Below are 27977 nucleotides of genomic sequence, written 5' to 3' on the forward strand. Positions count from 1 at the left end.
GAACTCAGAAAGCTGCTAAGGATCAAACCCTGTGAAGCATCAAATAGAGAATGAATCACTGGTCAAGGCCACAACAAGATTGCTGCAAAAGGTTGGGGAAGCATATCTTCAGCATGCCAGGTTTTATGTACAGTTTTGTACAGAGTATGGAGGAATTAATACTTGCTATGATCCAAACAATGGAAGGCATGTTTTTATCCATTGGAGGGAATGGTGACCATAATGATCAGCAAGTTGAAACATTCAACCCATATGAGCACTGAACTGCATTCCATCTTTCTGGCCTTCATCTCCTTACAGCATTGACGTGAAAAGAGACCTTAATCTTGTTCCAGTTGCCCCCCTCATCAGGACAACAGAGAGGTGTCATTGCAAACCTTGATAGAGGATGGGCATGTGTCGGCTGCTGGGTACTCCATCTCAGGACATCCCAGGTGAGAGGTCTCTCCTTATACCTACTGCCATTGACCCGATTGACACTGGCAGGCACGTCTAAGGAGATTGCCCTGCATCCATGCAGGATATCATTTGTAGAACAAAAACCTAAAGGCTCTGAAGCTACATTGGATACAAAATAAAATCATTGCAGACAATGGGTCATCACACTCAACAGCCAATCTCCACCTCAGGTGCTGTTGTGAGTACATATCAAGATGCAATGGTAGAAAAAGGAAAATTAAGAACTTCTGACAGCACAGAGGTGGCATGGAAGATTTTACAAAATTCACTTTGTCACATTTTATGTTTTTGCTTTACTTATTATCCTTTCATGGATTTGATTAGTCAGAGTCCTAACTATATTGACATGCCGTATGGTTATCTTCATTGATAGCTGCAGAGGAATGTTAGCTATTTCATTCATTGCATTGGTGACTAAGATTTTGTGTGTTTGTGATCAGACTTTTATTTAATGTTCACGTACTATTCATTTAGATGTGTACAATATGGAGGAAGATGTGAATTCTGCAGACTCTCCGTTACCTGTGGTGTTAAGGAGATTTACTGAGATTATATTGACCAGGGACAATTGATCTGCCTTATGTAAAATCAATGAGAAGAAACAATGTGGCAGGTTCTTAGATTCCTCTCACTGCTTGTTGTAATCCAGCTGCTGCCTCAGTGCTCCAGGATTATATCATTCTGTACCAGTTGTGCGTGGTCGATGCCCAGCTCCCTTGCTTTTCAAGATGGCAGAGGATGAAAGCTCAGGAGTAGTACCTGCAGGGAGGTTTCTGAGGATTCCAATCTGCTCCAGCCATGTCAGTCCCTCAGGTGTGGGTAAATGTCACGTGTACTTGTTTGCCCCTGATACTCCTGGCCTATTTCTCCATGTCCTGAGCAATCTTCAGAATCTTCAGTATTCATGACCTCCTCGTGAGATTCATTGAATCTACCCTTACCTGAGGCAGAATGATGCTACTCCCCTGTCATTGTGATAAAAAGCTTTGTTGTCTTGCACGGCCACATTGTATGTTGCTTACCGCACAATCACTATACATGAAGCACTGTTTGATACATAATACAGTGCCCCTCTGGACCTACCAAAAAATATTTTTAAGCCCCTATTTTCTATCTGCCAATGGCTGTGCTGAAGATGAGGGTTGTATTGTAGCATTGTCTCACTGCCTCACTGTTCTCATCAATCATGGCCAGAGAGGATAACGCTTGTTATACAGGATCCAGCCATTAATCTGAGTTGACTGCCTGAAAAACTCAAGAAACTACCAGCCCCATGTGATTTATCAATGTGGAGAGCTCAGTGGGAAAACTGCTGCTTAATTCTTCATCTGTGGTCACAAACCAATTGTGCATTCAGCTTGGAATCCTTTGTAGTTCCCATATGCTGTTGACTGGTCCCAGCAAGCTCTGATGTAAACATGAGTGCTGTCAATTATATCTTGCTCTCTAGGGAAATGAGAGATGGTCATGAAGTGTATTTGTCTGACCAACTGGTAGTCATCACCTGTGGTGAACCTGGTGAACTCACTGGGAGGGTGGAAAAGGGGATTGGTCACCTTTTTGAATGCAACTTGTGTGCCGCCTACAAATGCCACACATGCTCTCCTTGGGACAGCCATGGAGGCAGGAAGTTGTTACTACATGTCACTTTGGAGGCTGCTGGCATGGGTTTTTCATTCATCCGCATGGCTGTAGATCTTGCTGCACGATTGGACAGATCTCCAATTTCTGGGACACCCTGAAGCATCTTGTTACTATTGTCTCTCAGGTATCCAGAGATAGTTTGTTAGTGATTTTGTGTTCCTATGCTCTTCCTGAATGGGTTTCTCCTAACTTCCTCCTCAACCTCCTCAGTGTTGCCTGTTCCTGGCCTTGCGGAGCCCTCCTCTGTTATATTCTCACCGACTGCTTCTGAGATTGTTGGATGATTGCTTTTAAAAGACAAATACATAGTTGATCAAGTGAACAGCAAGAAAGAAAGCAGACAGTGATTTGAGAATCTGGATATTAATGGCTATGGTCAATTTAATTTCTGAGCACTTGAAATTTTGTCCACTGTTAAATTCTACGCAGCCTACACTGGCCTCCTATCATGTGGAAACGCAATCCTGTTCACTATAAGTCAGTTTTTAAAAAAGTACATCTGCTGTAAGAGTGACACACAGTCTGCAAACTATGACCTGCCATCCTCCCACTTCACTTTCGACTTTGCTCCCACCAGCCCTGACCATCCTAACATCACTCTGCAACTTTCCTCTGTTAATCTTGAACTCTCCCGACAATAATTTGGGACCCTTTTTTTGTGTAAGTGTACATGCCATTTCTCCCCAACCCAAGCCTATTTGAATTCCTCCACTGTTCCCAGACTCTCCTTGCATCACCCCTTGAGTTGCCATTAGATTTCAAGCACTGACCTGTGAGATCTTTGTTTATACCTCAGACTGGACCTTTATACCAAGTTTATACCTCGGATTGTGAACCTTTGTTCTGCCAGCCAGCCTTTTGCCAGTCTTTATACATTGGACCCACATGTGGGCTATAGAGACCATTTAGGCTCCTCTTGTTGCTTATCAACACTGGCTGCACTGAGCTCACCCACCACACCCAGGATGCCAAGCTTCTCACCATAAATTTCTGTACCCCGAGTCCATGCTCTGATCTCCCTCATCACCATCTTCCTTTCCTTCATACCCATTCCCAAAACCCCCAGACTTAGCCTCCATGCAAGCTGGCATTCATCTGCTGCTCTCCCTTCTTCAATGTGGCACAGGGTTGTGGCAGTGAGAAAGGGATTTACTCAGTGAATGTCTGAGGGAGGCAGGGAACTTCTTCAAAGTGAGTGCTGAAGAAGGGCTACACTTGAAACGTCGACTTCTCCACCTTTTGATGCTGCCTGGTTTGCTGCGTTCTTCCAGCCTCCTGCCTGTCTATTCAGCTCTCCCTTCTGTGGCAGAGTTCAAAAAATACAACCACTCATCTCTGTCACAATGACACAAAACTGATGGGTGTACCCCCTTAAAATAAGCAGGAACTAAGTTCCTGTATGCTGCTGACCTCATCGGAAATGTAGGACTTAATTTCACAGAATTTTAATACAATAACTCTTCATGGTATGCAAGTAGGAATGACTCTCAACAGGACAGCATGAATCCCCTTTCCCGCTATTGCCAGTTCACAAACTTAATTTTCATTCTGAAGGCATCATTGTGATTATGAAATTTCAATTCCTGACTGATTTGCCCACCCCACTCTCCATGTTTCCCACTCCCAGTGTTTTCATTAATTTGTTTTCTTTTTATTTGAATGTGCGATATTAGTGTTGCTGGCTCAGCCGGAATTCATTACCCAACTCTAACAGCCCAGACGACAGGCAAGAATCAACCACTTTACTGTGGGTTTGGAGTTACATGCAAAGACAATGGTGGAAGGGTCATGTCACAGGATGAGTAACTCAGATACACAAGACACACCCATATCAGATTCTGGAATTTGAATTCAATTTAAAAGTCTGGAATTAAAAGCTAACCAAACAGTCATGTAGCCATTGTTAATTGTCGTAAAAACCCATCTGGCTCACTGATATCCTTTATAGAATAGTATTTAGCATACTTAGCTAGTCTGCACCACGTTTAACTCCAGACCCACTGCAATGTGTCTGACTCTTAACTGTTCTCTGGGCAATTAAGGATTGGCAATAAATGTAGGCCAGTGAAATTACAAGGAAAGCTGGCAGATTTCCATCCCTAAAGGTTATTAGTGAACGGTTAGTTTACCCCAAGGTTACCACAGGAAGTTTGGTATTATTGTCCTTGAAGCAAAGGAGATTGAGGACAGGTTTAATGGAAATTTGTAAGATTATAACAGACTTGGACAAGGTAGCTGAGGAAGTATTCTGTCCAGTGGATGATGAAATAAGGATAAAGGAATTGTTTTATGCAGCAAGTGATGTGGAGGTGCCGCTGTTGGACCGGGGTGAACATAGTCAGAAGTCACACAACACCAGGTTATAGTCCAACAAGTTTATTTGAAATCACAAGCTTTTGGAGCACTGCCCCTTTATCCAGTGAACCTGGTGTCGTGTGACTTCTGACTTTGTTCACCTGATGAAGGGGCAACGTGATTTCAAATAAACCTGTTGGACTATAACCTGGTGTCATGTGACTTCTGACCTTAGGCAGCAAGTGTTATTGATCTGAAAACTGCAATCTGTGAAGGTGGTGAAAGTGGAAACAATCAATGATTTCAAATAGAAATCAACAGACTCTTCAAGAAAATAAACTTGAAGGGATGTGAAAATCAAGTGGAGGTGTCAAAATGATTGGACTGATCTGTAGCCAACTGGCATGGAAATAAAGGGCCTTCTAAACAGTGATGCTTTGATTCCATGAAAAGTATTGTGAAATTACACGGTGGAGTGCTCATGTGTGAACACTTAATCCATGCACAAAAACTACATTTAACATTAGCTCTATTGAAAAAGCATTGAGAAACAATATATAAAGTATCTTGGTTCCTTGCAGCTTAACTTCAGGGTTAAAATTATTTTTAAACAAAATGCTATTTAGTGACCTAAATTTCTACGGAAATACTGCCACAACACTGAAAGATTTAAGTGATATCCTGGATCATATCAACTTTCACGCAACTGCTTATCATTAATGTTGTTTGATATAGTGGGGAGGTTTCCAAAGTCTTTGAATTTAGAATCAGAATTAGCTTTATTGTCACATGTACTCAACTGAGTACAGTGAAAAGTGTACAAGTCGCCTCTTATGGCACCATCTTAGGTACAAAGGTACAGCTTTCTCAGTTACACTTCTTAGGAAAAAAGAGAAGTAAAGAAGTCCAGCATTTCTGATTTAGAAATAAATTATAAAACGGAGAAAACAAATTCAGAACAACGGTCTTCTGACCCAGTCCATGTTGGCACCTGGTCACCAGTCCGCAGCAGGGCCTTGACTCCAATCCGTGCTTGGCTTCACCTCAGGTTTTATGAAACCAGAAGATCATCTTAGTGCAATGAAGTTGAATAATAAACTTGCAGGTAAACTGGAAAGGGGGTTATACCTGCCAGTTTCCTGTATCATGCACCTGATATTAAAAACAAAAATGCTAAAAGGCTGTTAGCCCCACCCACAGCTGCTGGCATTAAAAGCATGAATTTCTGCTACACTGCAGCATTGACACTTTCAGGGAGTGCTGAAGCAAGCACACTGTTCCTCATGTTCCCAGTAAATTCTATTAGTTGGAACTATGGATCTTAAAAGTACCTTCTGTGTGGATTACACAGGATCAGCGCTTCAGGTAATTGTTTCTTGATTTCCTTTTTACTTGCCTGCTGATTTTGCTCTTTCTGTCCACTTTGAAAAGTGAAAATTTGTTCAGACAGCTCGTGACAAAGAGACAGTCAATTCTCTATTGAACATTGTCAATGCCTTAGTTCTTGTTTTCTCTGTATTTCCTCTAGAATGTATTCAATGTCATTTATTTTGTTTAAGTTTGCACACAATGTGTTTTACAAAGAAAATTCAACACTAAAGATGTTGTCTAAAACTAAGCTACTATTATCTTGCTATCTTCCATCTCAAATGTCTGCACTCTGTTGTGGGGAGAGTGGGGAGCAAGGGATAGCGCAGTTTAGAGGAGCATGAAGAATAAATGTACATATATAATTGGTGTTTTGATTAAACATTGAGGTTTGCAGTTTGCTTGCTATTCATCATAAACAGTGAATCCATTTTGCTGGAGTATATGTCAATACTGAAATTCATGAAGTTCAATGAATCGTATGAACAGAGTAGGTTGGTCTTTCATTGGATAAGACAACTCAGAAATGAAATAAATTACCTGCGTCAGAAAATGTGGCTGTTAATTTCTATGAATCCCATGACTCGAGTTGAGTTTTAACCTTCTGGAAGAGACTACATCCTAAATAATAACAAAATGTGTGAAAAAGGGAAGGTGCAAAATTGGTGATTGGATTCAAAATTTGAAGCAATTAGCTAACATGACATAAACAAACATTCTTATCTGGCAACATAAGGTTTTTACCATCAACTGGCTGTAGGAGTAAATGCTCAGTGTCTATAAGCATTTCTTCACAGACTTGTTATTTGTTTCAAGCCTCTTATCTTCAAGATGGCACAGATTATTAATTTTCACCCACAAAGATATTTCAGCTTTTTACTTCATTTCACATTTTCTACACAGAATTAATATTAAATTTGCTGAGTTATTTGCTGGGTAAATATTTACTTCACATTGTTTATGTGCAGCAAAACCCTGTTATAACACATTCCTTTGCCAAAAAAAATCTGTAAGCATTCCTGTAATGAAACTTCACTATTTGGAATATAAAAAACAGGAAACACTCAGCAGGCCAAGTAGCAGCTATATTTTGATTTTGTTGTACAGTTTGTAAAGTTAATTCACAGTCATTGTTTGTTTGAAAGTACACTATCCTTTCCTACTGCCGTTTAAACTAAATCATGATGAATCATTTAAATAAATTTGGGCCATGTCAACCTCTCTGATCTGATTATAGCATGAAGAAATGTTGTAGGAATAAGGATAAAAATCATTTCTACTTGAATGTTTCACTTTGTTTCAGTCATCAAAGGATAGACAATCTTGAAAATGATTTATATTCCTAGTAAAACAACTCTTAAACTTTCAAGTTAACTTGGTTGTCTGGACAGGAGCTAAACAGTCCCAAATCATGCTGATAAGCAGCTCTTAGTCCTGGATAGTAACAAACTGTGAATGGATACCAATTGATGCTCACAGTGCCCCCAACCATACATTTCTTCAGACTTTATTCAAGAAGATTCCTGGGCCAGGCTTTTTCAGGTTCTTTGAAGACAGGTTTGGAGGCAGGAATGTTTGCAAGGTGGCATGGAAACCACTCACTCACTGTGATTGTGTCATTTTGCCAGAGGGGGAAAAAGTGACAAATGGTGCCCAACTCACTCCTTGGTGAAGAGTGAGCCGCTTTTCCCACCTCCACTAGCACTTTATCATTGGGTGTAGTTACCCATCATATAGTGAGATGACTGAATAAACCTGCTGACCTCCCTGCTGCCTCTAGGGTGGTGGTTCAAGGGTAATGGTATTCAGATGGCTTTTGTTAGCCATCAGAAACTTGGCATTCACATGTTGCCTGCATCTTTTCATTTACATCAATAAAGTGATGGGATATTTCCCAATCACATGGATGAGTGACACTCCCACATCAATCAAGAAGCTTGACACCATCCAGGATAAAACAGTTCACTTGACTGGCATCCTATCTAACGCCTTCAAAATTTGCTCCTTTTATTATCACCACGCAGTAGCAGCAATGTTTACCACCTACAATATACACTGCAGCAACTTACCAAGGCTCTATCAACTGCAGCTTTCAAACCTGACACCTCTACTATCTAGAAGTTCAAGGGCAGTAGACACATGGCAAGATTGGCACCTTATCAGTTCCCCTCCAAACCACTCACTACAGGGATATGGAAATGCATGGCTTCAGTGCAACTGGGCCAAGATCCTGGACCTCCCTCCCCAATGTTGGCATAGTGCCTCGGTGATTAGCACTGCTGCCTCACAGCATCAGGGACCCAAGTTCAATTTCACCTTCGGCCAACTGTCTATGTGGAGTTTACAAAATCTCCCTGTGTATGCGTGGGTGTTCTGGTTTCCTCCCACTATCCAAAGATGTGCAGGACTAAATGGGCCAAATAGCCTGCTTCCACACTGTAGGGATTCAATTATGACATTGAAGATGTACGTATTATACCTATATGGTTCAAGAAAACAGGTCATCACCAACCTCCTTCAAGACAATTAGTAGTAGGCAATAGATACCAACTTAGCCAACAATACCCACATCCTGTAAATGAATTTCAAAATATGCTTTAGCAGATGTTCAACTATTCATTTGAGAGCAAAGAAGATGATGAGCAAATTTTTGTGGATTTACATAGTTTACAATGATTTTCACAAATCCGTCGTTCAGTACAGTTGGTTCACAATCATGTTTACACTCCATGTGAGGTTCCTTTCTTCATTCCATCCTAACAACGTTTGTACATGTTACTTCGCTGCCCTGGCTATTAACAGATTTTATTTCAGTTAAATTTATAGAGGCATTCTGGTGAAATCACTATTGTGTATAGATTTATAGAGGAATTTGAAATCGAAGGATAGAATTCAATCAAATTTTAGCAATTGAATGTCTGCTCTTTTCTTTGTACTTGAATGTTTTTTGAGAGATTTACTGGAAGGTTCATAACTTTCTAATACTTAAAATGATTTAGTTCAATATGCAAGTGTTGAATTTGTCCTGAAGGAAAAACAGATTGTGTTTGTTCTATTATTTCACAGTTCTCAGAAATGCACCACACCTGTAAGACAGCTAGGTAACCATATGACGGTCTAGTATAACAGGTTTCCATTTTATTTTCTGTTCATTTGTCAAGTTTCAGTCAGCAAGTTAATCAGTTAGTTTGTCAGCTGCTCAACTGTCTCTGAAATTAAGTATTAATCAAAGTAAGCATAGCACCCGGATGTCTTAATACAGTATATAGTTGGTTACTAATAAACTTTGAGAAACCTTTCTCATTAAGAACCCAAAACTCTGTAGTGTATGTTATGTGGCTAACATATAGAATACCATGTCACCTCACGGTGGCAGCAAGTGAGCACTGGAAGCGAGTCACAGCAAGTTGGAACCAAAAGCCAGAAGGTAGATAACATAGAGAGGCAGTCATGAAATTATTTTCCTAACAATTGCACATCATTTGTGCAAGTTCAGAGCTAAATTTCACATGTAACAACCAAGACTTCAGTTGCAAGTGCACTGATGAACAGCAACCACGATGGAGTAATAGTTGTCAGTACATTTACTTGCTATCTTAAAAACAGGAGGCTACAGTGTGCCAATTTAAAAAGAAACTTGGTGGCTTATAAGAGGTACAGGACAGTTCTAATTCAGCAAGAAATTCCTAGATGAAGTACAGTTTAAAAGAGTTAAAAATAAAACACTCTCTTACGATCACTAGGTCTTACCTATTTCCAGTAACCAAGCGATTCTGCTACTTTGTGTTCTTGAAATGGCATGGACACAGAAAAAAGCATGTATGACATCACCACGATACATTTTTTAGCATGGGCACTACCCTTTCGTAACTGCTCAGGTATCACTTTGAATAAAGGGGACGAACATAGCAACAAGGAGACAGAAAGAGAGAAGCCAACACAAAATGATTTATAGTATAGTACAGCTCCTTTGGATATTGGCAATTGTTAAAGTGTGCAACACAGTATAGTAAATATGGAAAGTAAACATTAAAACATGGAAGGCATTCCAGTGACAATCTTTCAAAATTTCAGGTATCCAAACAAAGAGTGAATCTTCACCTCTGAGGTAAACAGATAACTATTAAAGAAAGACATGCTGTCCACTGCCTTCCTAATTTGGGAATTGAAGGATAGAGGAGAAGAACATCCTGTGCTACTGCTAGTGATGACCACAAAGGGTCTAAAGTTTAGAAGATCAATTTAAGATTTGAGTTAACTTCAGGATTCAGAGGCTTGAGCTATAGCCCAACAGCCAGATATACATGTTGATCTGTTCTTTGGAGATGTCATGCGAAGATATGCAACGTGATTTCAACTTTGCTATCAGCTAAAAGGCTGAAGGAACTCACCTTTATATCTATATCTATCAAATCTTTCTGCAAAGCACTTCTGGATAAACATAAAGATAGATCATTGACACATTGAAGAATTTGTAGCAACACAGCAACATTTGCAGACAGTTGACTATGACAACTATTGAGCTGTCAATATGTCATTCTTCTATGATGAATTGCTTGTATCTTCCAACAAAACAGGTTGCAGGATTTTGTGATTCATGCAAATTATGTTCAACAAGACAATATTGGAACCAAATGTGCAGGATATCCAAGTGTTTGTAAAAATACAAAATATAATATAATTCTCCATAACAGTAAATGAAGAATACTCAACTGAGGAACAATGCCAATGATGGTTTAAAACTTCCAAATCTGTTGTGCACGCATATCAAAAAAGTCCACGAGTTAAACACAGAATCTTTCTTTTTTTGGTTATGTGCAAGATGAATCGAGTTTTTTGGAAGGTCTTTTGCAACAAGGCCAAGCGAGATTTCCTACAATATCCTACTAAACTCACATCGTTAACTATCTTCCCCCTTGGCATCCCTAACATATGATTCCAGCCTTATCTTATCACTTGCTACAATTTACTACTGCATGTGGCAGATGTAGAAATTGGCACCCCATTTTGTGGACAGGGATCTGGAGGTCATGCCAGCTGGCGTGGTGTAAACACAGAACTTCCTTCTCCACCAGGACAAACAACTGGGGGAGCCATGATACCAAACAATGCCAATGCTAGTCAGGTGAAAGCAGTCTCAACTACTGAGGAAAATGCACAGCACTGTAGGAAAAAAGGTCAAAGGCCTTCTCCACTTTGCTGATGTCACTGCCACCATCTTCTCTCTGATAACTCATACGCACTTGATCTATGCTACTGTTGCCACATACAAGGTTAATGCTCTACCACTCATTATTACATATAACATTTTCTCTCACTTGTTATCACCCACTCCAATACCTAATACAACTGCATGTTATCTATCCTACCTACTTATTTGCTTGGAACACCACTCCTTGTGTTTGGAAAGTAACAGCTATGCCAACCACTTTCATCTTCTGTAATGCCTGCTCTCTCTTATTCCAGTATGAAAACAGACCCAGTTGGACAGAAAGATTAAAGCTAGGTAGTGCACTGCCTATCATTCTTCATCTCACCCCTTATGTGAAGAGCTTTCTGACTCTGACTGCCCAGAGTGGCTGACTGACTCTGCCCAAATCCTTGGACTGATGCCAGAGGCTGTGCTGGCAGTCCTGGTTGAAGACTAACATCCTTGACTTGACTTAAGACCGAGTGACAAACATGATGAGATTCCTGCCCTTGTCCCTGCACAAAATGGCACAGCAAGACAAAAATAACATGAGTCCAGTAGTTCTGGCTGAGGGGTAAACCAAGGCAAGGCAGGGATGCTGTGACTGTCTAGGTAGGATCAGATTGAGCACTATGAAAGCAAGCAAAGAGTCCAGAGATGCAGCATGATCCATTCCAAGAGCAGACAGTGTCCTTACTGCAGCATTACAATAACAGTTTCTGGTGTAGCCCAAGGAGCAACATTGAATTTCAGAAGTGTCCTGCAAGTAGATGGGAGATTGCTATGAGGATTTGTAGAGGCTGGCACATATTGAATATCAATGTATTAGATGTAGGGTCAATGTGGCCAGTGTAGAGGGGGCATGCTGCCAGATGTTGGTGCCTTCTGTCCAATATGGAGGCACTTCAAAACAATCAATGAGCTGAAGTGCCAGGCACTCATTCTGATTTGGTTGTTGAGATTTGTCAATATCGTGATTGCTTGGCATGTTAGGTAAGATGGTAAGGTGAACATTAATGCAACAAATTGGGCCATTAACATCATATTTAACAAGCTATAATTCCCCTTACTTAGCAACTTGCTGCTGCCTGATGAGAAACTTGCCACATCACTTGTCAAAATCATAAAAGATGTAACAAGATGCTCCTGACATCAAGACCAGTCTCAGTGGACTTGCACATTTCTGCCACAAATTTCCATATCATTATAAGGTAATGAATACATCAATTCTGACACAAAAGATTCCAGAATGCAACATCGGGTCTCTCCATGACCTGAATCATTTGTACCCAGACCGGCTTGGTTCTATTGGTAACTTCAGAGGCAACACAGTATTGTACCTGGAAGATGTTACCGAACCCAACATCAAACCTCCTCATAAAGTGTAGTATTCACATTCAGGATACACTCAAATTGAGCTCTCACATGGATAACTTGTTCCTTGCACAGCAAAAACAAACCGAACAGTAAACATAGTGAAAGGGGAAAATTCAGTCCTCACTAGACTGATGAGGTCATTCAAATGGACTGACTTTGATTAAAGAGGAGTAGACTGCTTGCAGATGAGCAACGCACAGTAGCATTTTAAATTATTTGCCTGTCAGTTTTTCTAAGTAGACTGGACTAAATGCTGCTCAACTATTTAAACAGGCTATTGAACAGAGTAGAGGAAATTGTGGAAGAACTCAATGATGGTTGGCGGTCTGTGTTTTTATTCTCCAACAGTTCACTACAGTCATCTGCTATCCCTAACCGAATAGAGAATATGGTGTAAACATGACTGGAAAATCCAGGTTAAGAAATATTCTGCACATGTGTAACAGCAACATTTTTGAATGAACCTCAGTGTTGGTTTAATTCCTTCTTGGTCATTTTACTCTCCTCCAGTGGAACCTTCTTTCAAAGCTTTTATCAAATTCTTGATAATGTAATTAGAGATTTCATAGAATTTTTGTTGAGACAGCTGGTGATTAGGTTTTCACCTTTACCGGGTGAATATTACAGGGCATATTCAATCCAGCCAATTACCACCCCTCAAAATTTTATCCTCATCAGTATAGTGATGGAAGGTGTCATCACAATAGTATCGAGCAGCCCGTGCTCAGCCCCTACTCAGCAACACCCAATTTGGGTTCTGCCAGGGCTATTCAACTCCTAATCTCAACTCTTCTCCTAAAGCCTTGGTTCAAACATAGACAAAAACCTGAGTTCTTGAAGTATGGTGAGAGTGACAGCAATGCCACACATGCAATGTGGCATCAAGGAGCCTTAGTATAACTGAAATGCTAGGGTATCAGGGTGCAAACTCTCCACATGTTCAAGTCATAACTGAGACATAGGAAGATGGTCGTAGCTATTGGAGGTCAATCATCTCAGGTCCAGGACTTACTGAGAAGTTCCTCAGGAATAATATCCCATAGCCAACCATTTCCAGCCAGTTAAGGTCAGAAATGGGAATGCTCACCGGTGACTGCACAATGTTCAGCACCATTTGCAACTCCTCAGACACTGAAACAGTTCATGTTCAAATGCAACAAAACCTGGATACTATCAAGGCTTGAGCTGGCAAGTGACAGGTAATATACATTCCACCCAAATGCCAGACAATGACCATTTCCAAAAAACAGGCAACCTAACATTCACCCAATGTTATTCAATGGTGTTACCAACACTGAATCTCCCACTATCAACATTCTTGGGTGTTACCATTGACCAGAAACTCAACTGGAATTGCCACATAAACACAGTGGCTACAAGAGTAGGTCAGAGGTTAGGAATACTATGGCGAGTAACTCACCACCTGATTCCCCAAAGCCTGTCCACCATCTCAAGGTACAAGTCAGAAGTGTGGTGGAATACTCCCCATCTGCCTTGTATGTGTGCAGCTCCTACAACATGCAAGAAAAGTGGCATCATCCAGATAAAGCACCTATTTCATTGGCACCACATTACATAGATCCACTCCCTCCACCACTGACGCTCAGTAACAGTTGTATGTACCGTCTACAAGATACACTACAGAAATTCACCAAAAATCCTTAAACAGCACCTTCCAAGCCCATGGCCGCTTTCATCTGAAAGAACAATGGCAGCAGATACATGGAACACCACCACCTTCCAGTTCCCCTCCAAATCACTCACCGTCCCTTCACTGTCACTGGGTCAAATTTTTTGAATTTCTACCCTAATAGCATTGTGGGTCTACCCACAACAAGTGGACCATAGTGGTTCAAGTGGACAGCTCACTACTGTCTTCTCAAAGGAAATACATACTGGCCAGCCAGCAATGCCCAGATCCCAGGAATGAATAAAACAAAATTAAGCATCAATTGGGTGGTAATCTGTGGCGCTACCATCCGAGGCTACCTTTCGCATTGGGAAAAGGACAGAGAAAAGTTAATAGCCCCCTGCTTCCAGCTAATTTTACTCCCTTTCTCACCTGTAGTTTCTGTTTACCATTGATATTCATGTCAGTGCTAAAGACTATAGGGACAGTGAGTGGTTTGGAGGGGAACTTGAAAGTGGTGGTATTCTTATATATCTGCTGCCTTGTTCTTTTAGATGAAAGTGGCCATGGACTTGGAAGGTACTGTTTAAGGAGTTTTGGTGCATTTCTGCAGTACATCTTGTAGATAGTACACACTGCTGCTGAGTGTCAGAAGCTGCAAGATTCTATGAACAGCTTGACAATGTCGGTGGATGGATACTGATTATTACGTTTAAAAATGTCCCAGTCACAAAGTATTAACAAATATAAAACCTTCAGCAAACCTTATGCTTTCTGGAAATAATGTGTCGAGAGTGTGTTGCTGGAAAAGTACTGCAGGTCAGGCAGCATCCGAGGAGCAGGAGAATCAATGTTTTGGGCATAAGCCCTGCATTCTTTGAAGGGCTCCCTGATGAAGGGCTTGTGCCCAAAACATCGATTCTTCTGCTCCTCAGATGCTTTTCCAGCACTACACACTCGACTCTAATCTCCAGCATCTGCAGTCCTCACTTTCTCCTGGAAATAGTGTGTATCTAGTTCATAATGTGTGTTGTTTAATAATGTTAAAAAAAAATTAGACCAAGCAGACACAACAATATCCCGGATTTTGTATTCAGCAGTAAAGTGACCACTTGCAGTTAGACTGTCAGAAAGGTGCCCACAGAAGTCCAGTGACATCTCTGTAAAGAGATATTGAGAAAGAAATAAAAATCTGAATTCATTCATTTAGTTTTCAACGTCATTTTTTGGCCCAATTCCAACAGGTGTGCATATATTATCTTAGGGTGAAACGTTTGACATTCATGTAAAAATACTTCAACGACACAGGAAGCAACCAAACATTTCCTGAGATTGGTTTGAACCAGGTGCTAAGTCAAGGGTATCTCTGAACGTTCAGCAATTTATAATGTCATCAAGTAGCTAATCAAATGGAAGTATTTTCACCAACAGCAAACCAGGAAGAAGCCTCCAATTATTCAGAATCCCTTACTGTTTAATATCACTTTACAGAGCATAAAATGAATAATTAAGGCAGAAATTTCCTAAACAACTATGTTTTCTATTTTCTTTTATAATAGACATGTATGACATTCTACAAACATAAAATTAATTTGAGGTCATTGAGATTTATTGGAATAATTACAAATTCCATTTCCAGCTAAAAATACCGATACATCCCATTCATCAACGTATTGCTTTTTCAAGTCCATTTCCAATGAGACAGATAGTGCAAAAGGTCTTTTCAATTCAATGCTTTTTAATTGATTGAAGTCTGGGAGACTTCATCATGGCACCCTTGGGAGAAGTTTAGAATCATGGACAACAACTTCTGGATTTATGAGTTTAACTGCACTTGTTGAAGTCACTGTCAGCTTTCAAGCAGTAACGATGACAACACTGACAGGTTCACTGTCAGGTCTACTGCAAAATTTAGTGTTGTGAATGAATGTTGCCAATGGATCTTTGTCATATTTGTATCTAGTATTCGCCACACTTGTGATAAGGGTCACAATTATTTTAATTGTCATAATTCAAAGTGTAGAAGAATTACAACTAACTTCTGTTTCTCTCTCTCTCTTTCTTCCCTTCATTCATTAATTAAAGCATTAATGCTAAATCAATAAATCATTTGCCCAAGACACAAATATTGGCAACCCATAAGCTTATAAGGTGCTATTTGGGAAAGGGTTTTGTGAACCTATTTTCTCCTGGATAAAGAAGAGTGAGAAATGTTACTTTGTGTTAATGCTGTACACAATTACAGAAATGTTCGGTTGCTTCCTGTGTCGTTGAAGTATTTTTCCATGAATGTCAAACGTTTCACCCTAAGATAATATATGCACACCTGTTGGAATTGGGCCAAAACCTGACGTTGAAAACTAAATGAATTTTTATTTATTTCTCAATATCTCTTTGCACCTGTTGCTACAGATTCATTTGGACATCCATCAAACTTCTCAGAGCCTTTGAGCTATTCATGATACCAAGCAGATTCAATTCCCAAGCAGAGTAACCAAGGAAAATTGAAATTAGAACATTCATGATGTGCTACTCACTTTCAATCTGCTACATATTTATTTGTAACTAAAGTAGCAATGTTTGAAAATATGAGGGTGGATTACATGAGCCATCCATACATGGGAAAGCTGGGGGTGGTCAACCTGTAAGGTAGGGTCAGAGAGGCATCAGATGTAACATCTATACATCTGGAATTAATGGGTGCACACACACAGACACACACCATCAAACACAAACACACAAACACACACACACACACACCTCAGGTATATCTACATTTGCCCCTGCCCTGTCGTGGCTTTTCCAACTTTTAGCCCCCTCTCTGCTCATCTCCTGCATTGCCGACCCAACAACCTCTGGACCCAGGTCTCCAAGACAGCCCCAACCTCACATGGACAGCCATCAAATGTTCCATAGAGATAGCAACCTCACATGCAACCTCCAGACAATGAGGGCCATTGCATCCCTTTATACCTGTCTGCCACTCCTGTTCTTCCCTGTGTGTGTGGGCAACATCGCTGTTCACCAAATCTACAGGATGTTCTTCTGCTTGGGCTGAGCAAATGCCTGGACTCTGGCAGTCATCAGATTGCCTACAGTCTGGGACTTCCTTGGGCAGCTGTAGAGCTGTTACAGTGAGGTGTTCACCAGCTTGTGTTCCCGCAATTTCGAAGGCTGAGGTGTCATTATCTGAGCTGTGTAAGGGGGTGAGGGTGAGATATGGGTTAGCCAACATCTGCTCTGAGGCCCAGTACCTTTGACCTCAGCAGGCCATTTTGCCACAGCAGGGGTGGACAGATACCTGCATGGCAGAGGGGACAGAAGACATGTCAGCCAGTGCAAGGAATGACACTGACAGGGGGGTTAATGTGAGAGTAGCAGTGGAACGAAGAGTAATGTTTTACCCAGTTACTGGGCATCACAGAGAAAATCCCTCCAAAAACCCCTTAAGTGAAAAATCATAGGGATTATTCCCTGCACTCAACAATTAACTTACAAGTAGGAGTTATACACACTAAGGCTGTTGGTCCCCAATGTTTAAAAGATAAAGGGATGATTTGATTTAACTTTTTGAGAGATTACAAGAAACAGATATGTAGATAAAGAAAACATATTTTCACTGGTTTGAGCATTTACAACAGGGAAGCTTAGTCTAAAGCTTAGAGCCAGGAGTTTCTGGAATAAAATTAAGATAAACTTCAACATTGAAAGGATGGTAGAGAAAGGAGACTGTCCCTTGCAAAAGGCAATTGTTGTGAGATCAATCATTAATTTAAATCTGAGATATCAGGGAAGCATTCGATGAAATGTGGCATCAAGGCACTAAGCAAATCTAGCATCAATGGGAATCAGGGAGAAAACTCTTCATTGGTTGGAGTCACGCCTAGCGTAAAGAGGGATGGTTGTGGTTATTTAAGGTTAATTTTCTTAGCTTCAGGATATCTCTGTACTATATAGGGCAAATAGGCAGACAACTAACAATCCCCATCCACGAACATCAACCAGCCACTAAACGCTACGACCAGCTGTCCCTAGAAGCCATACACACAGATGACAGGGACAACACATTCAACTGGGATGACATAATGATCATAGGACAAGCTAAACAGAGGGCAGCCAGAGAATTCCTAGAAGCATGGCACTCATCCACTGACTCTATCAACAAACACATTGACCTGGACCCAATATACCGGCCACTACAATGAGCAACTGGAACCGGCTACTGGAAGCAGCAGAAACAGAATCAAATAAATTCCAGAAGACACAGTACAGCAGCGCTTCACAGGAGACTTGAAAGCACTGAAGATGTCACCGAGACAGGAATGAAACATCTGCAAATCAACTTCCCAGCTCAGCGACCATACCCACAACCATGACAACCGATACCTGAGCTATAAACCTTTACACAAACCTTGAACGCATAAGTATCAGATAATGGCCATCTCCAACTAAGGAAAATCTAACCATCGACCCCAACATTCAATAACATTGCCATCAGTGAACTGCACTGCCATTATCAACCTCCTAGGGTTACCACTGACCACAAACTGAACTGGGCTAACAATATACATACTGTGGCTACAAAAGTAGATCGGAGGCTCGGAATTCTGCAGTAAGAAACTCACCTTTAAACTTTCCAGATGCCTGTCCATCATCTACATGGCACAAGTCAGGAGTGTGATAGAATGTTCCCCACTTGCCTGGCTGGGTGCAGTCCCAACAAAACTCAAGAAGCTTGGCAACATCAAGTACAAACCTGCGCATTTGACTGGCATCACATCCACAAATATTCACTCCCTCCACCACAAACACTCAGTAGCAGCAATGTGTACCATCTATAAGATGCACTGCTAAAATTCATCAAGACTCTTTGGACAGCATCTTCCAAATGCAAGACCACTACAGTCTAAAAGAACAAGAGCAATAGATAAATGGGAACACCACCACTTGAAAGTGCCCCTCCAAACAACTCACCATCCTGACTTGGAAATATGTCATCACTGCTTCAGTGTGGTTGGTCAAAATCTCCAACAGCATTTTTGGATCTATCCCCAACAAATGGACTGCAGCCATTCAAAGCAGCAGCTCACCACCATCTTCTCAAGGATAATAAAAGATTGGCAATAAATGCTTGCCAGCCAGGAATGCCCTCATCCTATGAATGAAAAATAACTTTCCCTTCTTTTTGGCATGGCTCAATTTGAAGCAGATATTCTGAATGAAGCCCCTGAAGTTGAAGCAGATATTTTGCTTTCCTCAGCTGGGACATCATCTACCCCAATCTCACAAGCACTCTTTTCCCACCCATCAGTTCAAGATCACATACTGTCTCATCTTTCTGAAAGAAGGACTTTGGATTGTGATAGAAGGCAGTGAGATCTACAGCAGGGGAGTTCTTGATGCTGGTGACTACTTGGGAAATCTGAAATCAGGCAGCTTTTAGGTCCTTTAAGTGAAGCACATTTCCACTGACACTTGCACTGATTTGAGGAAGGCAACAGGCATATAGAGGCATCGAATTTTACAGTACAAAAGATTACCATTTGACCCATCATGGCTATACTGTCTTCCTTACGAGCTACCCAGCTAGTCCTATTCTTCAGCCCTACCTCTGTAGGTCTCTGAATTCATCGCATTCAAATGTATATCCAGTTTTCTTCTGAAACTGCATATGAAATCAACCTTCACCACTCTCCCAGGCAATGCATTCCAAACCTTAATAACCCTCTAAGTAAAGAAGTTTCACCTTATCTCACTCTTAGCTCTCTTGCTGACAATCTCAAAATTGGGTCTCCTAGTTAATGACATACCACCTACTTGAAGCAGAATGTTCTTCTTTCTCCTGTCAAAATTGTTCATAACTTTGAACATCTCGATCAGGTTACTCTTAATCTTCTCTGCCCCAAGGACAATAAAACTGATCCCTCTAATCCTTCCTTGCATCTAAAATCCCTCATTGCCGGTATCATTCTAGGTGAATCCCTTTGGCATTCTCTTCAGGGAATTAACATCCTTCCTTAAATAAGGTGCCCAGAACTGAACAGAATACTCCAAATGTGGTCTGACCAATGGTGTATAAAAGTGTAGCATCACTTCCTTGTTTTTTCACTATCTGCCTTGAATTATAAACCCAAGGATCCTATAAGCCTTCTTAACAACTGATTCAACTTGCCTGGCCATCATATCAGAATAAAAAACATTAGAATCAGCTCTCAATGCAATTATACATTCTCCAAAAGGGTACTGACACACTCCTTGAATTAAAACATTTTTCATTTTACCTCTTGCTGATTCTTCAAGATGAAAAGTTGCTCAGACGAAAATCGTCCACAGGCTTCAGATAATTTTATTACATTTAAAACTAATAGCCTGAGTAATGGCATTTACTATGGAACTACAAGTCAGCGCCAATGCTTTTCAAGTAAATAACGTAAGGAGAGCAAGTTTTCCTTGTCATCTGATGTGTTAACATTTGGAAATTATTATTTTCTTCATATCTTTGGCCCAGGCAGTGTTTGACCCCTTATGATGGATTTCTGTACTTGGTTAGCATTCAGAAAAAAAGAGTATAATTCGTGTTTCTGTCTGTCAGTCTGAATATATTAACATTTCAAATACATGGTTGCAAAGCAGCTGTAACTTAATTGCTTTCTGAAGTCACAGATTTACAGTTATCCCATAGACATACCATTTATACTTCTCTGTTCTGAATTTGATGAGGCTAGACAGGTTCCATTTGAATTCTAGCTATTTTGTATCAAACATTGACAGAAATTCCCATGTATGACGCTGCTGCCACTTCATTGAAGTTCTAATTCCATACTCCATTGCTCACTGCTGTAGTTTAAAGATCTTTAAGGTCTCATGACCCCATGCAACAAAGAGCAAAGATCCTTCCGATACCTTCGACAACATTATTCCCTTAATAACCATCACCAGCCAGATTATATTGTTATTCACTCCATAACTCTCATAACATTTATCACTATGGACCAAGTGCTGGTAAGTGGGATTCGCATAGATAGACTGGTGCTGATCTCGTGGGCTGAAGGGCCGATTCTGTGCTGTATAACTCGATGACGGTGTGTGCATTAGTGTGTTTGTGCAAAATGGCTGCCATATTGTTCTAAGTGTTCAAAGTCTCTGTACTTCAGCATAAAGTACTTTAAATGTAGCACTTACGAGCATTAGGAGATGATCATATGCTTTAACTGAAAGTATTTTCTTTACCTTAAACCTTCCTTTACTTTAAACCAATGCTGCTATCTGGAAACTGAAATCCCAGCCTGATGTATCAATTAGCTACAGATTCTGCAATTACACTGTTTCTGAGGCTGTTTGCACCAAATAAGTCTCCTAAGCTCCTTATACATTGTAAAATTCCTTCATTTCAATCTGTACTTGCATAGCAGTGGTTTATTCAATATTGCTTGCTGAGTAGTGTCTAAGAATTCTGCCTTTAAACGCTTACTCCAAAACTGATGCCTCTTCTCTTAACATTTTTTCCCATTCCTGCTGAATGCCCCTCATTCTAACAACATCCAATCTCATTGATCTGTTTGTCTGATGACTGTAGCTTCAGATTTCCTGTTATTAACCAGACTTGCTGCCCTAACTTTAAGGCTAACTGAGATTTTGCCACCTCTGCAGCTTTGTGCTGTGGCTTTTCTCCAGTTCCTTTAATTTCACACAGTCATGGGACATTAAGTTTGGGTGGTGTTCTAAAGCTGACAGATCTGTTTTTAACCTCTCCATGAACAAATGCAAAGGGGAATATCCATCATTCAGCGGTGCCTCTATGTAACTGGGTACAGCTAATTCCCAGTCTGGATTCTAATGTATGAGGGACTTCACAATCCTGGCTGTTCTTTTTACTCCTCTGTTTAACACTGGACGGAGCAGAGAATCTATCAGGTGCTTCTGATGTGAACTTCCTGAGATGCCTGTTAATGAATTGTGTTCCATTGACCGATATTAATTCTTCTGGGAAACTGTGTATAATATAGATCGTTTCTCAGCACACAAAATGTTGGCTGAATATCATTCTCATCTTGTTTCATGAAGAGTTACTCCCTGTGAGATTAAGCAAGTTTTCTCACACTATCATTCCAAACTCATCTCATTAACTACCTATTATATCTTAACGGTGCCCCTCTTGTCTGATGCTAGCCCAAATCCACCAATTGTGTCTGGAAATCCTCGTTACTGCCAACATATCCAGATTAGACCATCATCCTTGCCCTGAGACTTAAATGGCCATGCATGCAAGGACAAGCAATGGCGGCCACTCTGCACAGTTCATGCCTTTTGCCTGGATATGGTTTAAGAAGAGGAAGTTGCGCCCCACTTTATGAACAAGGACCTGGAGGACCTGCTAGACATGGTTGTGTAGAGGGGAGCTATCCATTTCCTACAGCATCTGCAGCAAAGGCCATCATCATTATACTCTGCCAGCCACCATTCCAGATCAATGGCAGTCTCAGTCATCTGGAGGAATATCCAATGTAAGAAGGAGGTCTCTCTGTTACCTCACCCTCACTCTATCACTAATACTGCACCAACCTCCCAGCAAGGCTCAAGCTCTACTGCTCTCACTGCTGGCTGCACTATCTTCCTTCACTCATTGTCACCCACCCTAACCCCAATACCACTAAGCCTACATGGCATCTGCCATACCCACTCACTCACTCACCTCAGCACTTTTCCCTGACCTGCACCAACATTAGCAGCTGTACCATTCACTTTCATCTCATTTAACCCCTCCTTCCTCACAGGCCAAAAGAAAACAGCCAAACTAGGGCAGAAAAGGCCAGGACAGGTGACGAGTTACCTGTGATTTGGTTCTTAGTCCTCTGTGAGGAAAGGGACCTGAACCTGACTGCCCCAAGTGGCTGCCTGACCATACCCACCTCCAGGACTGATTTCAGAGACTGTCCTTGAGCTACTGTGCCAGGACACCCTGACTAAAGGGCACCTCTCTTCATGTGACAAGTACGAATCTAGTCTGACTTGAGACATGGCCATTGCTTGAAGGCCATGAAGTGTGGTTACTATGTCAGCTGCTGGCTTGCAGGTTTGCAACTGATGTAGCATGGTGTAATGTATCAGCATGTCCACCCCCTTGGACTGGTGGTGCCCCTGAGAACTGGCTTGGTGTCTGTGTCAAAAGACATGGCAAGATTAGGTAAGGCAGAGTGTTGTCAGCATCCAAATAGGCACAAAATGAGTGAGAGCTAAGTGCACAGATGAGGATCCCTGAGACACAACCAGGTTCAATCTATGAATTGACTTCCTGGCCTTGCACACGCAGAGTCCTTGCAACAGGATTGCCATAGGAGGTTCTCACTCCAGAGTGCAGCATTAAGTTGCAGGACCATACTGTAATTCAAGTGGAGATGGTGCAGAGATGCTGGCATGTATTGGATGCCGAGATTCGTAGGATGGGGGCATCTGTGTCTGCTGCTTGTAAGCACTCCCGAGAGGCTGGTGTCAGGGATTCAAGACAGAGTTCCAAAAGAGTAAGCAACAAGCTGGAGTCACCAGGCACCCACTCTGACATCCGTATCAGGAATTCTCACATTTAATTTCTATCCAGTGTGCAGTAAAATTGGAATCTGCATATGAGTGAAGCGAGATTTGAGGTTAATGAAGCTGATTATGAACAATAATCCCTATTAATTGGCTTGCTGCCTAGTGAGAATCATGTCTTAAGACCAGGAACACTGTTGAAAAATAAGGCTTTTTGCACTCGATGTTGAGAAAGACTGAGATAGACTTGTTATGTGATTTCCCAGACCCTAGCCCAAGGCATTTTAAGATTCTGCACATTGAGCCTGCTGTGTTTGAATAAGCTGTTCTGAATTAATCCGTCTTGCATGATAATTGACAAGAACGAAACACATCTTCCAGTAAAATTGAATAAACTCATTGCTAGCCTTTCCCCTGGCCTTTCCAGAAGTCAGGTTGAAGCCATTTGCTTTGGAAGCAGTTGGCTGTGTTCGTCACATAGTTAGCATGATGCAATACAATCCTGTATGAATTATGAAATGTGTGACTGCCACACACCTGGATTGTGCAACACCTAGATTGTCCCTGAAGTTGCTGCAGAATTTCTGTCTGTATTGACTTTCGTATAAGAAGTCTATGGTCGAATATCAATTAATTTACTACTCTTAACAAGTGTTGTGTTTGGTCATTGGATGAGATGTTGAAAACTCTTGCAGACAAAGATGTCTGACCATTATGCACCTCGTGTCAGATTTTTGAATATCCTGAATTTGCACAACCACGCCTTCTGTCACAGGTGTGTATAGTCATAGAATAAGTCTCTGCTTCTTCCACAAGAATTAAGATCTTCCTCTGCTCGATCCACTACTGTCCTTGAGCATATAAATTCTATTGCTTGTGCCTTGCCTGACCTATTTCAAAGTTCTATCTCTTCAGTCTATGATCACTCTTTCTATCTGCACAAATGTTCTTTGAGATTTCTTTTTATTGGAATGATTTTACCATAGTCATGTGATCTATTTCAAATTGCACCTTTCATCTCTCCAAGTAACTGTTGACATGTCCTTCTCTATGGCTGCATACCCCTGTTCAGGCTTCATTAAAGTTCTCAATATAACATGGATTCATTTTTGTACCCCACCAGTTTGAACGTTCAAATAAGGATTGTGCCTAGAGTCCTGTAACACAAACATCAGTGGACATTATGCTGAAGAATCTTGGGGTGTAATGTAATAAAATATCAGTAGAAAGTCGCTTCTCTTACATCTTTCAAAATCTACAGTGTCTTTCTGATGCCAAAGCCATTGCTAGCTGTTATTCAAAAACTCTCTGAAGAGTTGAGTAAATAATATGACTATGGTGGAGATAAACATTCCTCTTAATACATGATATCTAAGAAGCATTGTACATCATGTATGCACTTTAGTACAGGGAATTCATTGATGGCTGTTATCTTCCTTAGATATACCATGATGCCTTGTTCTTGGGTAATGGGGCTAAAATTTTAATTTCATTATAGAAAAGTGGTACCTCTAATTTAGGCTTAGGTTTCTTTACCATGTCACTGGCCATCAAGCTATCCTTCTTGTTAATTTTATCATACACAAGGATATCACCCAGTTGGCAAGGGGTTCCCTGTTCCATTTCCAAGGTTCTCGACTTTGAAAACTCTTTGATGCAGAAATGATGCCAAGTGATAATGTTTGAAGCAATCCTGCCTCAATGGGAGAATAAATATTGTCAGAAATATTGAATGTTGGTCTAGGGGTATCTGCCAGAACCCACTGCTGGCATCCAGTTTTGTGAAAAATCTTGGCTATTGTCAATTTTTGGTAAACTTTCAACAGCTAAAATAAGGTACATTTTTTACCTAACTCCCTCAAGTAACTGAAATCTAAAGAGAATCTTAGATCTCCATTTGTCTTCAGAAAAGTTATTGAGAACATTGAAATAAAAGCAAAACAATATGGATGCTGGAAATGGAAATAAAAACAGAAAATAGTGGAGAAACTCAGCAGGCCTGGCAGCATTTGTGAAGAGTAAACGCTGGTAATGTTTCAAATCCAATATGACTCCTCTTTAAGAAAGAGCCATGCTGGACTTGGAATAGTAACTCTGTTTTACTCTCTCCACAGGTGCTGCCAGACCTGTTGCGTTTCTACAGCAATTTTTGCTTTTATCACTGAGAACATTGTGTTGCTGGCAATATGAAACTGCTTTCAATGATGCTGTCTACCTGAGATTTTACAATGAGGAATTTTTCTGGGAGTGTACAGGCAGATGGGGTTAGAAACTACTTGCAGCATAATAAGCTCCTCCTTCAAGTTTTTGAAACCTTTAAATAGCTTTAAGTTTTGCTCAAATTCACTCCCTTTTTACTTCTTTCATCCCGATTACACTCTCTCTAAGAAACGTGGACAATTATGTGCATTTTGCCTAATAATGAGGTGTTCTGATTCCTCAGAATACATGTTTCACTGGCATTTTGTTCTCTGTGACTAAGTTTCATGGTGTTTTCCTCTAACACATGAAAATTGGTGCCTCCTAGATCTTAGAGCTTTATGCTGCTGGTCTAACTCTCACAGACATCAATTCATGGCAAGCTGTCAGTTAGTGCTGAAATATTTATCCTGTGTTAAAGTTAAGTTCTGTCTCACAGTTTTGTGCTATCAGACTGATGGTCTAGAGCTTGTTTTGAACCTCTTTGACCACCCTTAGAAATGCTATCTTCACATTTTGTTCTGTGTATTTAACATGTTGAACTTTTTCCTATGTTTTAAGCATTTCATTTCTGTGCAAATTTCCTTTTTTCCTGCAGAACATTTTCTGTTTTTGTGATGATAAAGAGGTTGTTAGCATACAATATTTTCTAAAGTGTCTAAGGAAGCTTCAATTATAGCACTCAACTTCCTTTGTTGGACATTCATTACATTTGTGATACTGCTTGGAGCAACACCTAGTATAACTCACTGTTCAATTACATTAATTCCCTCTCTTTTTATGTTTTAATGAGCGGTTGAAAGGGTGATCATACCATCTTGAGGGTTAGTCATTTCACCGTGTCAGAAAAATCCCTAATAATGCCTCTCAATACTAACTAATTTGAGGCCTTAATTTCAGCCTATGTCACAAGTTGGATTCAAAAACAGAAATGGTTGGAAAAGTTCAGCAGGTATGGCAGCATCTGTGGAGAGAAATCAAAGTTAACATTTTGGGTTGTGTGACTCTTCCTCAGAACTGATGGTAGCTTGGAAAATGTTGATTTATAACCAGAAGATAGGATAAGAGGAGGGGGTAAGGAGTGGACTGTCGGTGGGGATTAAGCCCAAACAGAAAGAAAAATAGTTGGACAGACAAAAGAGTGGATAATAATCTGACTAGGTGGGTGAATACCTATTAATGGGGACTGTTAGTGACTAATAATGGCTGTGTATAATAGCAGACCATGTGATAACTAGGGCTGGTGTGTGGAGATTGGGTTGAGGACATGGGAGAGCTAAAGCCCTCAAGTTATTGAACTCAGTAAGGACCAGCAGGTCCTTAGGCGCACCCTGTTACTGGAGCTACCATCCATATGGATTATCTTGCCTGACTGACCTTGGGAGCACTAGGGTATTTCCTTCTTATTGTTGAAGTGTCCTGGACCTACGTCTTTTTTCCTGTAGAGTATTGCTAGTTTCTGACTAAACTTAGAACATCTTTGAGATTCTATTTTCCTCCCTTTAGTGAGCTCCTATTCTGTAGCCCTGCAATCAAAGACCTCTGCCACCTTTTTCCCTGCCTTTAGAGTTTTCTCCTTTACCAGTCTTTTATTCTCAAAGCCTTCTGAGGTCACGGCCTATGGAATCTGTTTTCATTGTAGATCCTAGCTCTACTGGTATGTTTTCAAACTGACACTTGCTTTAACTTGTACTTTAAAGCTTGTACATTGATGGAACAATACTCTCAAGTATCTTGGACTGTGGGTGTCAGCACTCATATTGTCCCTGACACTGTTTAGTCCTTACCTCTCAGGCTCTTCAACTCTTAACATACTGTAACATTTCCTTGTTTACCCCTGTACTATGTAGGTTATCAAATACAGCTCTGTAGTATAATGTCTAAGATTTGTCTCTATATGCTCATTCTAAACTGATATCAACTCTCTTGTGGATGGCAGAATCATATATTTAGTTACCTATTCATGATTGATGTGAAATTTATTATACTGAAGAGGTTCTTTGACATAAGAATTCAGACCTTGACATACTTTCATGCATTTGAACCCACGTGATTTTCTGGAAGCAAAATCACAACCAGACTGGACAGATGTTTCAGATCAATGGAAACAAAACTGCACAAAGTCTGAGTTGCTCCTCAAGAAGTGATTCAAAGATGGAGTAACCTTATTTGTACAACGTTGGAGGCAACCCAGTTTTAGAAGTGGTTTATTTCAATGTTAAAGCATTTTTAAAACTAGTTGTCAAATTTCTATGTTCATCTGATATTAAAATCATGAAGAACTGG

At 40.6% G+C, this 27977-nt stretch overlaps 1 protein-coding gene and 1 long non-coding RNA gene across 2 annotated transcripts in view; one reads left to right on the plus strand and one right to left on the minus strand.

Annotated features, from left to right (window-relative positions):
• LOC122557144 (protocadherin-20-like) overlaps positions 1 to 27977 on the plus strand; it is a 177727-nt gene that overhangs the window by 129324 nt on the left and 20426 nt on the right. The window lies entirely within an intron of this gene.
• On the minus strand, positions 5172 to 9565 carry LOC148148817 (uncharacterized). The gene is made up of 3 exons (XR_015758675.1): positions 9517 to 9565; positions 6307 to 6387; positions 5172 to 5550 (listed from the first exon to the last, which is right to left on the minus strand). It is a non-coding gene; the product is annotated as an uncharacterized LOC148148817 (long non-coding RNA).

This window comes from Chiloscyllium plagiosum, unplaced genomic scaffold, assembly GCF_037043375.1.
Source record: "Chiloscyllium plagiosum isolate Xiang-an unplaced genomic scaffold, Cpla_swu_hap1 HiC_scaffold_11, whole genome shotgun sequence".
In the NCBI taxonomy this organism is placed as follows: Eukaryota; Metazoa; Chordata; class Chondrichthyes; order Orectolobiformes; family Hemiscylliidae; genus Chiloscyllium; species Chiloscyllium plagiosum.